The following is a 12,746-nucleotide window of genomic DNA, read 5'->3' on the forward strand; positions in this document are numbered from 1 at the left end:
ATACAACTTTAGAACACAAAAAACTGTAATAAATTGTAAATATGTAATACACTGTATACATGTACATGTATACGGTACAGACCAAAGTTTGGACACACCTTCCCATAGCCATGAAAATAAAGAAAACGCTTTGATTGAGAGGGTGTGTCCAAACTTGTGGTCTGTACTGTGTGTATATATATATATATTATACATATACATATATATATATATATATATATATACACACACACTGACTTATCTCGGCTAAGATAAAGCCTAGTTCCTCAGGCTATATTCACACTATGGGCGTAGCCAGGTTCAAACCTGGGGGGGGGGGCAGAATCTCATACTGTTCCGCAGAATTTCATACTGCACACCTCAGCTGCTGCAGAAACTCATACTTCACACCCCTACACTTGAAAATAAAGCCTGCACCTTAAGAAGATGTGGTGATGAATGCAGTCTATTTATTCCAACTATCAGTTGATGTTACTGAAGACAGACAATGCCTGTCCTGGGCGTCCTTTTGAGCAGCTATGAGGTGTACCTGACTGGTGCTAAAAAAAAAAAATTTACATTTGGTATCTTTATGTTTGAAGCATGATATGTGGGAAAAAGGTTGAAAAGTTCCAGGGGGCCGAATACTTTCACAAGTCACTGTGTAAAGGGGGTTTTACGCTAGCAATATCGCTAAAACGTCACTGGTTTTGTGACGTTATAGCGATATTGCTAGCGATATCGCTATGTGTGATACTTACCAACGACCGGCTCCCCCGCTGTCCATCGCTGATCGCGCGAGAATGTCCGGCTCCATTTCTCGTCGGGCGCTTCCTGCTGAGACTTCCTGCTGTGACGTCCAGCGACGCGTGGAGGCGGGCGGGAGGACGCCAGGATCGCTGTGTGTGAATGGTAAGTATCGTGCGCTGCGTCGCTGCTGCATCGCTGTGAGATCTTTCTGTATGAAAGCTCACTAGCGATCATTTAGCGATGCACCAGCGATCCTGACCGGGTCGGATCGCTGGTGCATCGCTAAATGTAAAAGGGCCTTAAGTCAACAGGCATCGTTTTTGCTTTTCAACAAATCAACAAGGCAAAATGTGAAGGGAATTGTCCAGTGAGAAGAGGCAGCACTCATCGTTCCTGGAGCAGTAATTTATTCACAATCAGTTAAAACATAGCGGCAGAACCTCATACTTCACACCCCTACACTTGAAAATAAAGCCTGCACCTTAAGAAGATGTGGTGGTGAATGCAGTCTATTTATTCCAACTATCAATCAATGTTGATGTGTTACTGAAGACGAGCAATGCCTGTCCTGGGCGTCCTTTTGGGCAGCTATGAGGTGTACCTGTCTGGTGCTTAAAAAAAAAAAAAAAAAAAAAAAGAGTGTTAGTCTGTGTGCTATCCGGCTTTCATTCTTTTTGGTACAGATAAGATATGGATACAGATATGGATAAATGGATATACAGATAGAGCAGATTTCTAATCTGCTTTTGCTATTGAAAACATTATCTATGAGCTCAAAAACCTTTCAGGTGATGCGGTTTTTTTAAAAAGCTGATCTGCTTTTACAACTGAAAAACGTATCCTCAAAAAACGCAGGAAAACGCTGTGTGAATGTAGCCTCAAAGGCCCCGTCACACTAAGCGACTTACCAGCGATCCCGACACCGATATCAAGGTGTCAGGATCGCTAGTAAGTCGCTATGTGGTCGCTTGTGAGCTGTCACACAGACAGCTTCACCAGCGATGCCGACCGCCCGGCATCGCTTGCTATCGCTGTAAAAAATAGAATCAAAATAAAAAAGTTATTCTCACCTTCCGACGTCGCGTTCAGCCATCCTGCCTCTCTCTACGCTCCGGTCCCAGTGATCCTTTGCACGAATGACCGCGAGATGTCACGGTCTCGAGGGATAACAAAGTCTCGCGGTCATTCGTGCAAAGGATCACTGGGACCGGAGCGTGGAGAGAGGCAGGATGGCTGAACGCGACGTCGGAAGGTGAGAATAACTATATTTTTTATTTTTTTTATTATTTTTTACACCTGATCGCTGGTCTCCCGCCTGTCACACACAGCGATGCGTGCTGGCCAGCGGGAGACCAGCGACCAAAGAAATGTCCAGAGGTTTCTTCCAGCGATCAGCGATACCAGCAGGGGGGCCGCTCGCTGATCGCTGTCACACACAGCGATCTCGCTGGTGAGATCGCTGTTACGTCACAAAAGTTGTGGCTCAGCAGCAATCTCGCTACCGAGATCGCTTAGTGAGACGGGGCCTTTAGATCAGGAATAGAACAGTCATTTATAAGACATTTCAGAACTTTCCCAAATTCCTATGAAAAAATATTCAGCACATTCTGCATTGAACTACTGTACCCAATTTATTATATATTTTAGGAGTCGGACCATTTTATACCGACTCCACCAAAATGAGCACCGACTCCGACTCCACAGCCCTGGTTTCTACGGGTGCAAAATCCAGTAGAAGCGCAACACAGCGCAAAACGGCCGTAGTCCGCTTGATGTTCCACCTCTCCACCCTGACGCTATGTTTTAATGGATCATGAATAAAGAGGACTGCACCAGAAACAGTGAGTGTTGCCTCTTACTTCTCACTGGACAACTTGTTGTACTGCATATTCAGTAGCACCCGGGTTCCTCCCTTTTTTAACCAGACTTATAAGGAGCCATTTAGCAAGGTATATCGAGGCCGGCGTACCAGCCCTGATGCTGTGTTATTTCTCCTCTCACAGATTACAATGTGAAGGGAATGTTACAACCTTGTATGCAGGCTCTTACAATCATTTCACCAGTTTAAGGTGTTTAACTGGCCACATCATGGAACAGTGTCCGCAGAGCTGAATAAGGTCTCATCTCCATTGTGGAAATAGTAGCTTGTAAAGTATAAATTACTAATTAGCAGATAGAAATTCAGTCCATAAACTCACCCCGCCACAACAGCCACAATCTCCCATGTGGCTGCTTGGGAAAATCAACTGCCCTCCCGTTTTATGGTACTGAAGCACAATTACCATTTCATACGTTTTTACACTTTATTGACAAATACATCATGTTTATCTAAAAGCCTCAATATTTCCAGTGTGCCCACGTTGGACAATTCCGCAGCATTTCTGCAACTCCCCACCGCGGGTAAAACGCATGCAGAATTCTCATGCATTTTCCCGCAAAACACTAGTGTTTTGCAAGCGTTTTTGGCTTGCGCAATTCAAGCACTTTTCCAAGCGAATTGAGGCCGTGCTTGGAAAAGTGATTGACAGGTTGGTCATACTTGTCAAGCATAGTGCTTAACAAGTGTGACCAACTTTTTACTATTGATGCTGCCTGTGCAGCATCAATAATAAAAGATAGAATGTTAAAAAAAGAAAAAATAGAGATATACTTACCCTCTGTCGGCCCCCGGAGTCCTCCCGGTCGACATCGGCGCTGCCGGCAACTTCCGTTCCCAGGGATGCATTTCGTAAATGACCTCTGATGACGTAGCGGTCAGCACCGATGAGGGCCGGGAGGACTCCGGGGGCTGACAGAAGGTGAGCATATCCCTATTTTTTATTTTAATTCTATTTTTTACAGGATTATGGTACCCAGGATATGGAGGACAGTCTCCTCTCCTCCAGACCCTGGGTACCATCCGCACATGAAGCGCTCACTTTATGCATGGTGGGCATAGCCACATGCGTAAATTGAGCGTTTCAATGCAATCCTATGGCAGCGGAATCGCCGCGATTCCGCAGAATAGACATGCTGCAGATTTTACAGCAATGCGATTCCGCAGTAGAAAAATCCGCAGCATTGGCACAGCAACTGCGGAATCCCATAGGATTGCATGGGGATGCGTTTTGTTAGCGTTTAAGCACTTCAGCAGCGGCAAAAACGTGCTGGAAACGCTTAATAAACGCAACGTGGGCACACAGCCTAAAGGGGGTTTTACACTGATTTTGTGACGTTATAGCGATATTGCTAGCGATATCGCTATGTGTGATACTTACCTCCGACCGGCTTCCCCGCTGTCCATCGCTGATCGGGCGGCTCCATTTCTCGTCGACAGCTTCCTGCTGGGCTTCCTGCTGTGTGAGACGAGCGACGCTGGACGCGGGCGGGAGGACATCTGGATCGCTGTGTGTGAAAGGTGAGTATCGTGCGCTGCGTCGCTGCTGCATCGCTGTGAGATCTTTCTGTGTGAAAGCTCACTAGCGATCATTTAGCGATGCACCAGCGATCCTGACTGGGTCGTATCGCTGGTCGGATCGCTGGTGCATCGCTAAATGTAAAAGGCCCTTAAGTGTTCACGACTTCTGCAATTTGACCTGGCGTCTGGATATCAGCTTCTGTGCAAAATCCTGATTGATGATGACAGTCTATTCTTATCTAATCCATGTTTGGAGCATATCACAATTTCTGTGTTTTGTTTGTCCACCCAATTTTTTAGCATTGAGCACAGGTTATCGGTGGAATTAAGATGTGGGGAGGTACCTGGTCATGGAGCCAAAACGTCAATGTTTTGTACAGGGAGCCACTTGAGGTTGTGCCCTATCATAATGGAAAAAGCATTGGTCATCACCAAATTATTCCTGGATTGTTGGGAGAAGTTGCTCTTTGAGGAGGTTTAGATACGATTCATTACTGTATTAATTGAAGTGTTCTTGCCCAAAGCTGTGAGCCCACTCCATGGATGAAAAACAACCCCAATGAATGGTCTCAGGAGGCTCCATTGTTGGCATGACACTGGACTCACGGTAATGCTCACCTTTTCTTCTCTGAACAATCAAGCTATGTGCACACGTATGCAGAAAATTTCTGCATAAAAACCGGACTCCTTCCCAGAAAATGCGCATTTTTTTCTGCGCGTTTTTGCGCGATTTTTTTCCAGAGAGTCCCCAGACACACAAAAAATAGCCAGAAATGTGGAAATTACCGCAAAATTAATGAGCATGCTGCGTTTTTTACCGCAAAGCGTTTTTTTCACGGTAAAAAACGCGTCAATATGCACAAAAAGTACAAAATGCATGGGAAGCTTCTTTTAGGCGTTTTTGGAGAGGATTTTTTGGTAAAACCGCGGGAAAAACGCGAAAAAAACCGCAATGTGTGAACACAGCCTCATTCTTCCACGTGTCCCAAACTGTCTGAAGGCTACTTTCACACTAGCATTTTTTTGCGCTGCGTCTCGTGCGCATTCCAAACACATGCAAAAAAACAAAGAGTATTGCATGCGTTTGCTGTTTTTTTGAGCATGCGATTTAACCAGTTTGTCGCCATGTTAACTCTAAAAACGCATGCTATTTTAAACGCATGCGTGTGCATGTACTAGTGCACGCGTGCGATCCCATAGACTGTAATGTTTTTTTGCGCATTCCGTGCACTAACGTGCGAATTCGTTTTTTGGCATTAGTTGGGCGCACAGAAAAATACAACATGTTGCGTCTGGCGCGCTTAGGCGCACACCTGGAAAAACGCAGCACACGAACGCGTACAAGCGCTATACCATGCTCCCACCATGTTAAATATAGGGGAGCAATGCGCATGAGCACGATAGCGCACGAGGCACAGCACTAAAAAAAGTGTGAAACCAGCCAAAGACTTCAAAGAAAATAACTACATCCTAGTCCTCAGCAGTCCAGTGCCTGGACATCCTGCAAAGTTTTTTTTTTTTTTTACTACTAATGAAGCCCCTTTCAGACTGTTTAAGGTTGCCTTTTATCCACAAGAGTGGGGTCACTCACAATTTTAACTAAAGGGCAATTTCTCCCAACAATCCAGAAATGATTAGGTGATGATCAATGCTTTTTTCAGCATAATGGAGCACCATGTCACAAGGTAAAAGTGACGTGGTGGTTGAGTGAATAAAACATTGACGTTTTGGGTTCATGGCCAGGAAACTCCCAGATCTCAATCCCCTTGAGAACCTGTGGTCAACCCTCAAAAACCAGAAAAACAAAAACAAAGTAAGTTGTGATTAATCAGCGCTTCTCAGTGCTAGGAGTTTGACAGGAATGAATTATCAGTCAGGATTCAACCCAGAAGCCGATATCCACTACAAGGGCAGAAGTCTTGAAAAAACATGGGTCAACCTTGTAAATATTGAGTCTTTATACAAACATTATATAATTACAGTATCAATTAAAGTGAAAAAACTTAAGAAATGCTAGAATTGTACTCCAGTAACAAAAGATACGTCTAACCACAAAATGTAAGAACACTGAAGCAGCAAACTTTGGGGGGAAAAAAAAGTTTGTCACAACTTTTGGCCTCACCTGTGGTCTTAGGCTAAGTTCACATTAGCGTTTAAGTCCGCAGCGTATCATCTGCATGCAAACGCATGTTTACGCAGCGTTTTATATCCACATCATATTATGCATGATGCCAAAAAAAGTTGTGTTTGCATTATGCGCATGCGTTCGATATGACGTCAAAAACAAAAATGGGCGTGTTTCATGGGATTTCTATTTACATTTTGAAGAACGCATGCGTTCCCATAGACTGTAATGCATTGTTTTGACGCACTCCAAGCTGAGGCCCGATCAGCCCGCTACGGGTCTCTCCAAGCTGAGGCCCGATCAGCCCGCTACGGGTCTCTCCAAGCTGAGGCCCGATCAGCCCGCTACGGGTCTCTCCAAGCTGAGGCCCGATCAGCCCGCTACGGGTCTCTCCAAGCTGAGGCCCGATCAGCCCGCTACGGGTCTCTCCAAGCTGAGGCCCGATCAGCCCGCTACGGGTCTCTCCAAGCTGAGGCCCGATCAGCCCGCTACGGGTCTCTCCAAGCTGAGGCCCGATCAGCCCGCTACGGGTCTCTCCAAGCTGAGGACCGATCAGCCCGCTACGGGTCTCTCCAAGCTGAGGCCCGATCAGCCCGCTACGGGTCTCTCCAAGCTGAGGCCCGATCAGCCCGCTACGGGTCTCTCCAAGCTGAGGCCCGATCAGCCCGCTACGGGTCTCTCCAAGCTGAGGCCCGATCAGCCCGCTACGGGTCTCTCCAAGCTGAGGCCCGATCAGCCCGCTACGGGTCTCTCCAAGCTGAGGCCCGATCAGCCCGCTACGGGTCTCTCCAAGCTGAGGCCCGATCAGCCCGCTACGGGTCTCTCCAAGCTGAGGCCCGATCAGCCCGCTACGGGTCTCTCCAAGCTGAGGCCCGATCAGCCCGCTACGGGTCTCTCCAAGCTGAGGCCCGATCAGCCCGCTACGGGTCTCTCCAAGCTGCGGCCCGATCAGCCCGCTACGGGTCTCTCCAAGCTGCGGCCCGATCAGCCCGCTACGGGTCTCTCCAAGCTGAGGCCCGATCAGCTCGCTACGGGTCTCTCCAAGCTGCGGCCCGATCAGCCCGCTACCGGTTTCATTGTTTTGTAATGGAGTTGGGTGAAAACAAGTAGTAACATATACAGATGCTATCAGTAGACTCATTGTGCACTTGTCACTAGATCTGTAGCAGGCTTTTCCACATGTGAACACAGCCTTAGGGTATGTGCACACGGTACGGATTCTGCTGCGGATCTGCAAGCAGAGTACAGTACAATGTTATCCAATGGCTTTTAAAAACCGCAGTGCACATGCTGCAGATTTTTCAGTGCGGATTTGCTGCGGTTTTAAATCTGCAGTAAGTCAATTCTTTCTGCGAATTCCGCTGTGGTTTGACACCTGTTCCATTGTCCAGGTGTCAAAACGCAGGGGGAATCCACAGGTAAACCGCAGGTCATTTTACCTGTGGATTTACCTGCAAATCCGCGCGGAAAAATCTGCAGCTGAATGCGCACTGTGTGCGCTCACCCTTAGGGTATGTGCACACGCTGCAAATTCTGCTGCGGATCAGCTGCAGATTCTGTTGCGGATCTGCAGCATTTCCGCAGACACTGTACAGTACAATGTTAGCCAATGGGATTTCAAATCCGCAGTGCACATGCTGCGGATTTGCTGCGATTTTAAATCCGTAGCATGTCAATTCTTTCTGTGGATTCCGCAGCAGTTTGACACCTGTTCCATTGTCCAGGTGTCAATCCGCAGGGGAAAACTGCAGGCAAACCCGCAGTGTGTGCACTTACCCTTAGGGTGTGTGCACATGCTGCGGATTGTCCTGCGGATTTTTCCGCATGGATTTGTCAAACCACAGGTCAAAAGACCTTTGGTTTATCTGAGGTTTACCCCTCCGGTTTGACACCTGCCATAGAGCAGGTGCCAAACAGCAGCGGAATCTGCACAAAGAATTGACATGCTGCGGTTTTGAAACCGCAGCAACTCCGCAGTGCAGATGTCTGCACTGTGGTTTTTATTTTCCATTGATTTTAATGGTACTGTACCACTGCAGCAGAAACTGCTGCGGATCCACAGCGTGTGCACACAGCTCCACACCATCTTCATTACTGCAGCCTCAGAAGCCCCAGATCTCCGGCAGACGTTCCTCTCAGATGTGGCTTTATCCCATGGATCACCTATAGATTACGGCGATCTGGGGCTTGTAAACGGTGACTACAGGAGCCTGCAGTCAGGACCCTCCAGCTGGGAGAGCCGGACAAGTGCAGACGGCATCACCGTGACATGGCGGAACCGAAAGACGACGTTACACAAGGTCACTGTGCGGCCAGTGACGGGATCCCGAGCTGCGGGAAGGTGCGCGCATTCCTGCTCAGGAACAATGCGGGGGGCGCACGGCACCATGTCCCCGCACAGTAATGACCACCGCTCCACGGACACAGGTGACGCCGCACCAAAACTTCCAGAAGTTCCATAGAACTCGGCAGCGCCAACATGGCGCCTCCTCCTGACGGGACTCACCTGCGGCGGTACCTCAGCGACTGCGACAGGACGACGGGGCCACAGCCCAAGGCAAATTCCACTTCTCCCAGGTCTGAGGACTGTTAGTAGGAAACAGGATGAGCCGGGCAGTTCCTGTTGTGCGCAGACTCCTCCCAGGGCGCGGGCTCATTCCACAGGCGTCATGTGAGCCGAGGAGTGGGCGCTTCACCTGCAGGGGACCGTGTCCCGCGTCCACAGCTCGTGCAGGACGTCCTGCCGCCGTGTGCAGCTCCGTGGGCGCCTGGGCCCAGTGCTGTGGTTGTCGGAGCAGTGTGGGCTGTGTGTGGCCGCTGAGGACCGCCGCTCAGTGTACCGCACCTATGGCCACCTACCCTTGTGCACACGCAGCGGATTCAACATTGTCCATTTTGTATGTATATTTTATGGCAGCCAAAACTTGCCCTTAGGCCGAGGTCACACACGCAACTGCAATGTGAGAAGCTCGGACCGTTCCGTCGCACGTGCATTGCCGGGTATTGAGACTGACGCGTCACCCCGGCCTTGGCAGTGAAGCTGCTGAGCCTGAGGGCGGTGAATCCGCCGGTTTCTCAGCGCTTTAGGCTGGGTTCACACGTGGCGGAATTCCCGCGGAAGTTACCGCCGGAATTCCATTTCATGGGAAAATCGCATTTTAAATTCCCATGGAAAAACTAGCAGTTTGCAAGCGTAATTAGCTTGCAGAATGCTAGCGTTTTCCAAGCCATCTGTAGCATCGCTTGGAGAACTGATTGACAGGTTGGTCACACTCGTCACACATAGTGTTTGAGTGTGACCAACTTTTTACTACTGAGGCTGCCTATGCAGCGTCAGTAGTAAAAGATAGGATAAAAAACACTGTTATTCTCACCTTCCGATGGCCAGCGATCTTCCCGCCTCGCTCCCAGCATCTTCCGGTCCCAGTAATCCTTTGCGCGAATGACCGTGAGACGTCATCGCGGTCATTCGCGCAAAGGAGTACTGGGACAGGGAGAGAGGCGGGAAGAAGATTGCCGGCCGTCGGAAGGTGAGAATAACAATATTTTTTATTTTAATTCTATTTTTACAGGGATATGGTGCCCGGAGGACAGTCTCCTCTCCTCCTGACTGTGGGTACCATCCACAAATGTTCTTCTTACTTTTTGCATGGTGGGCATAGCCACATGCGGAAAGTAAGCAGAACAATGCAATCCTATGTGTGCGGGATCGCTGCGATTCCGCTAAATTAATGAGCATGCTGCGATTCCGCCGCGGGAAAATCCGCAGCATTAGCACAGCATTGCGGAATCCCATAGGATTGAATGGGATGCTGTTTTTTTTGTGGCAAAATCGTGCTTTTAAAATCGCTGCAAAAACGCAAAAAAAAGCTACGTGTGAACGCAGCGTTATGCGGCATTTATCATGGTTTTGGGTGCGGTTTACATGTGGAATTTACTTTAGAAGTTTAATAAAGTGAATTTTATTCTCCAAAAAGCCGTTGCAGCTTTTTTGTTTGTTTTCTCATTACTTTTTATGGGAGAAAAAAACAAAGAATTGATATGTTGCAGAAGTTAAAGAACGCTGCAGTTTTCCAATTGTAAGAAAAAAACAAGTATGCATGAGATGTAAATTTTTATTGCTACTGTAAAAAGCAGCTTTAGGCTACTTTCACACTAGCGTTTCCTGGAGCTGCGCCGGGATGTGCACGGCCGCCGTGAAGCTCCGGCCCCTGCCGCGCCTCCTCCAGTCAGCTCTGCCTATGGGCGCATGACGTTGCATGCGACCTGCGAACCCTATCTTTAGCATTGGGTGCGCAGGTATGTGTTTGACGGTGTATGGTGCGGTCACACCAAAATGCAACACGGTGCGTTTTGCGCAGGTCGGCGCACCGTCAAAAGGACGCATGTGCCTGCAAACGCATACCTGCGCACGGCCTGCGTATCCAATGCTAAAGATGGGGTACGCAGGTTGCATGCAGCGTCACGTGTCCATAGGCGGAGCTGACCGGAGGAGGCGCGGCAGGGGGCGGAGCTTCACGGTAGCCGTTTACATCCCTCCGCAGCTCCAGGAAACGCTAGTGTGAAAATAGCCTTAGTTTGAAAATTCTGCAAACATGCATTTGACCCCCAGAGGAAGAGAGAGCTGCTGCTCTGATGCTTCCTCCACATGTCATGATTCATCCATAGAAGAGAAGCTGATTGGCCACAGGGATAACATAATGTCATGTGATCACCGGGAGGGCAAGTGGTGACACTGCTGGAATGGCGCTGGCCTGGTACCAAAGGTGAGTACGTGTAATTTTACTGTGGGCAGTGGCACACATGCTGATTGAGGTCATGTAGGATAAAGGAAGCTGACTAAGGGTAAGTGCACACGTAGTTTTTTGGTTGTGCCGATTTTGATGAAAAATCCGCAGGACAAAAGTCCTGCGGATTAGCCTGCGGTTTTGCCCTGCGGTTTCACACCTCATAATGATAAGGTGTGAAACCGCAGCGGAAACCGCACAAAGGATTGACATGCTGCGGATTGTAAACCGCAGCAAATCCACATGGAAAAATCCGCAGTATGTGCACAGCGTTTGTTTTATTCCATAGGAAATAAAGGTACTGTACAATGCAGCAGAATCTGCTGCGGACCCGCAGAGCCAAAACCGCTGCGGGTTCTGCTGCGGATCCGCAGCGTGTGCACATACCCTAAAATATCAGATCAGAGATACTAAAGCCCCCTTCGCACATAGCGAGATCGCTAGCGATATCGCTAAAGTGTCACTGATTTTGTGATGCAACAGCGATATCGCTAGTGATCTCGCTACATGTGACACTTGCCTCCGACCTGGCTCCCCACTGGCTATCGCTGATCGCACGAGATTGTCCTGGTCCATTTCTCGTTGTCTGCTTCCTGCTGGCGCCGACGAGCGAGCCATGGACACCAGCAGAAGACGTCACCCTCGCTGCGTGTGACAGGTAAGTGATGACCACCAACCGCTGCTGCATCACTGGTGAGATCTGCCTGTTTGGCAACTCACTAGTGACCATTTAGCGATGCACCAGCAATCCTGACCGGGTCGTATCGTTGTCGAGATCGCTGGTGCATCACTAAATGTAACGGGACCTTAACTCTAGGACTACCGGACTTGTCATCCCCCTTAAACTACTGAATGGAGTAATTTTGACTCCTGGCTTTGTTTTCGTTTATTTTTGGAGTTTCTTGCTCCTGGTGGTGTTGTAACTTCAATTTTGTTTATTATTACTATATTATAAAATAGAAAGAATATCATCAGGCTTTAACGCACTGCTTCAAGCCATATTAGAAATTAGCAAAACTGCAGGCCGTATTCTATGGAGCATTTTATGGGGCATAATCTGTGGAGCATCTTATGGGGGCATAATATAGGGAGCCTTTTATGGAGTATCTTATGGGGGCATAACTATGGAGCATCTTATGGGGCCATACCTTTATAGAGCTTCTTATGGGGCCATTATTAACCTTTGTGCAGCAGTATATGGGGTGTATTTTGTATGGAGCATCTTATGGGGCCATCATGAACTGTATGGAGCATTATATGGGGCTTCTGATTCAATATGGAAATTCAAAAACATTTAACCTACTGATGTCTCAATTAATTTTACTTTTATTGGTATCTATTTTTATTTTTGAAATTTACGAGTAGCTGCTGCATTTTCAACCCTAAGCTTATACGCGAGTCAATAAGTTTTCCCAGTTTTTTGTGGCAAAATTAGGGGGGGTCGGCTTATACACGAGTATATATGGTACCTTTTTTTTTTTTTCAATTTGTCACAAAATCTTTTTTCACATCCTAAATGAGTAAGTCACTGAGTCTAAAGCCGGAATTCGGAAAAATGTAGTTACAGAAGACAAATAAAAATTGAGAGGAGTCAAAATGACTCCATCGGTAGTTCTAGTGTTAAGGTGTCTTAAGCTAGTTTCACACTAGCGTTCAGGAGGGCTGTGGATGGCAGCCACTTCCTCCTTTCCTTCCTCCATGAAGCTCC

General features: G+C 48.0%; 1 protein-coding gene across 1 annotated transcript in view; it reads right to left on the reverse strand.

Annotated features, from left to right (window-relative positions):
• Positions 1–8,913, reverse strand: part of CTNNA1 (catenin alpha 1) — a 143,737-nt gene extending 134,824 nt beyond the window's left edge. The window contains exon 1 of the mRNA XM_073573743.1: positions 8,758–8,913. The gene's annotated coding sequence lies outside the window, so the exon portion shown is untranslated. The remainder of the gene's footprint in view (positions 1–8,757) is intronic.
• Positions 8,914–12,746: the final 3,833 nt, after the last annotated feature.

This window comes from Dendrobates tinctorius, unplaced genomic scaffold (genome assembly GCF_039654945.1).
Source record: "Dendrobates tinctorius isolate UK_male_01 unplaced genomic scaffold, ASM3965494v1 ptg000036l, whole genome shotgun sequence".
In the NCBI taxonomy this organism is placed as follows: domain Eukaryota; kingdom Metazoa; phylum Chordata; class Amphibia; order Anura; family Dendrobatidae; genus Dendrobates; species Dendrobates tinctorius.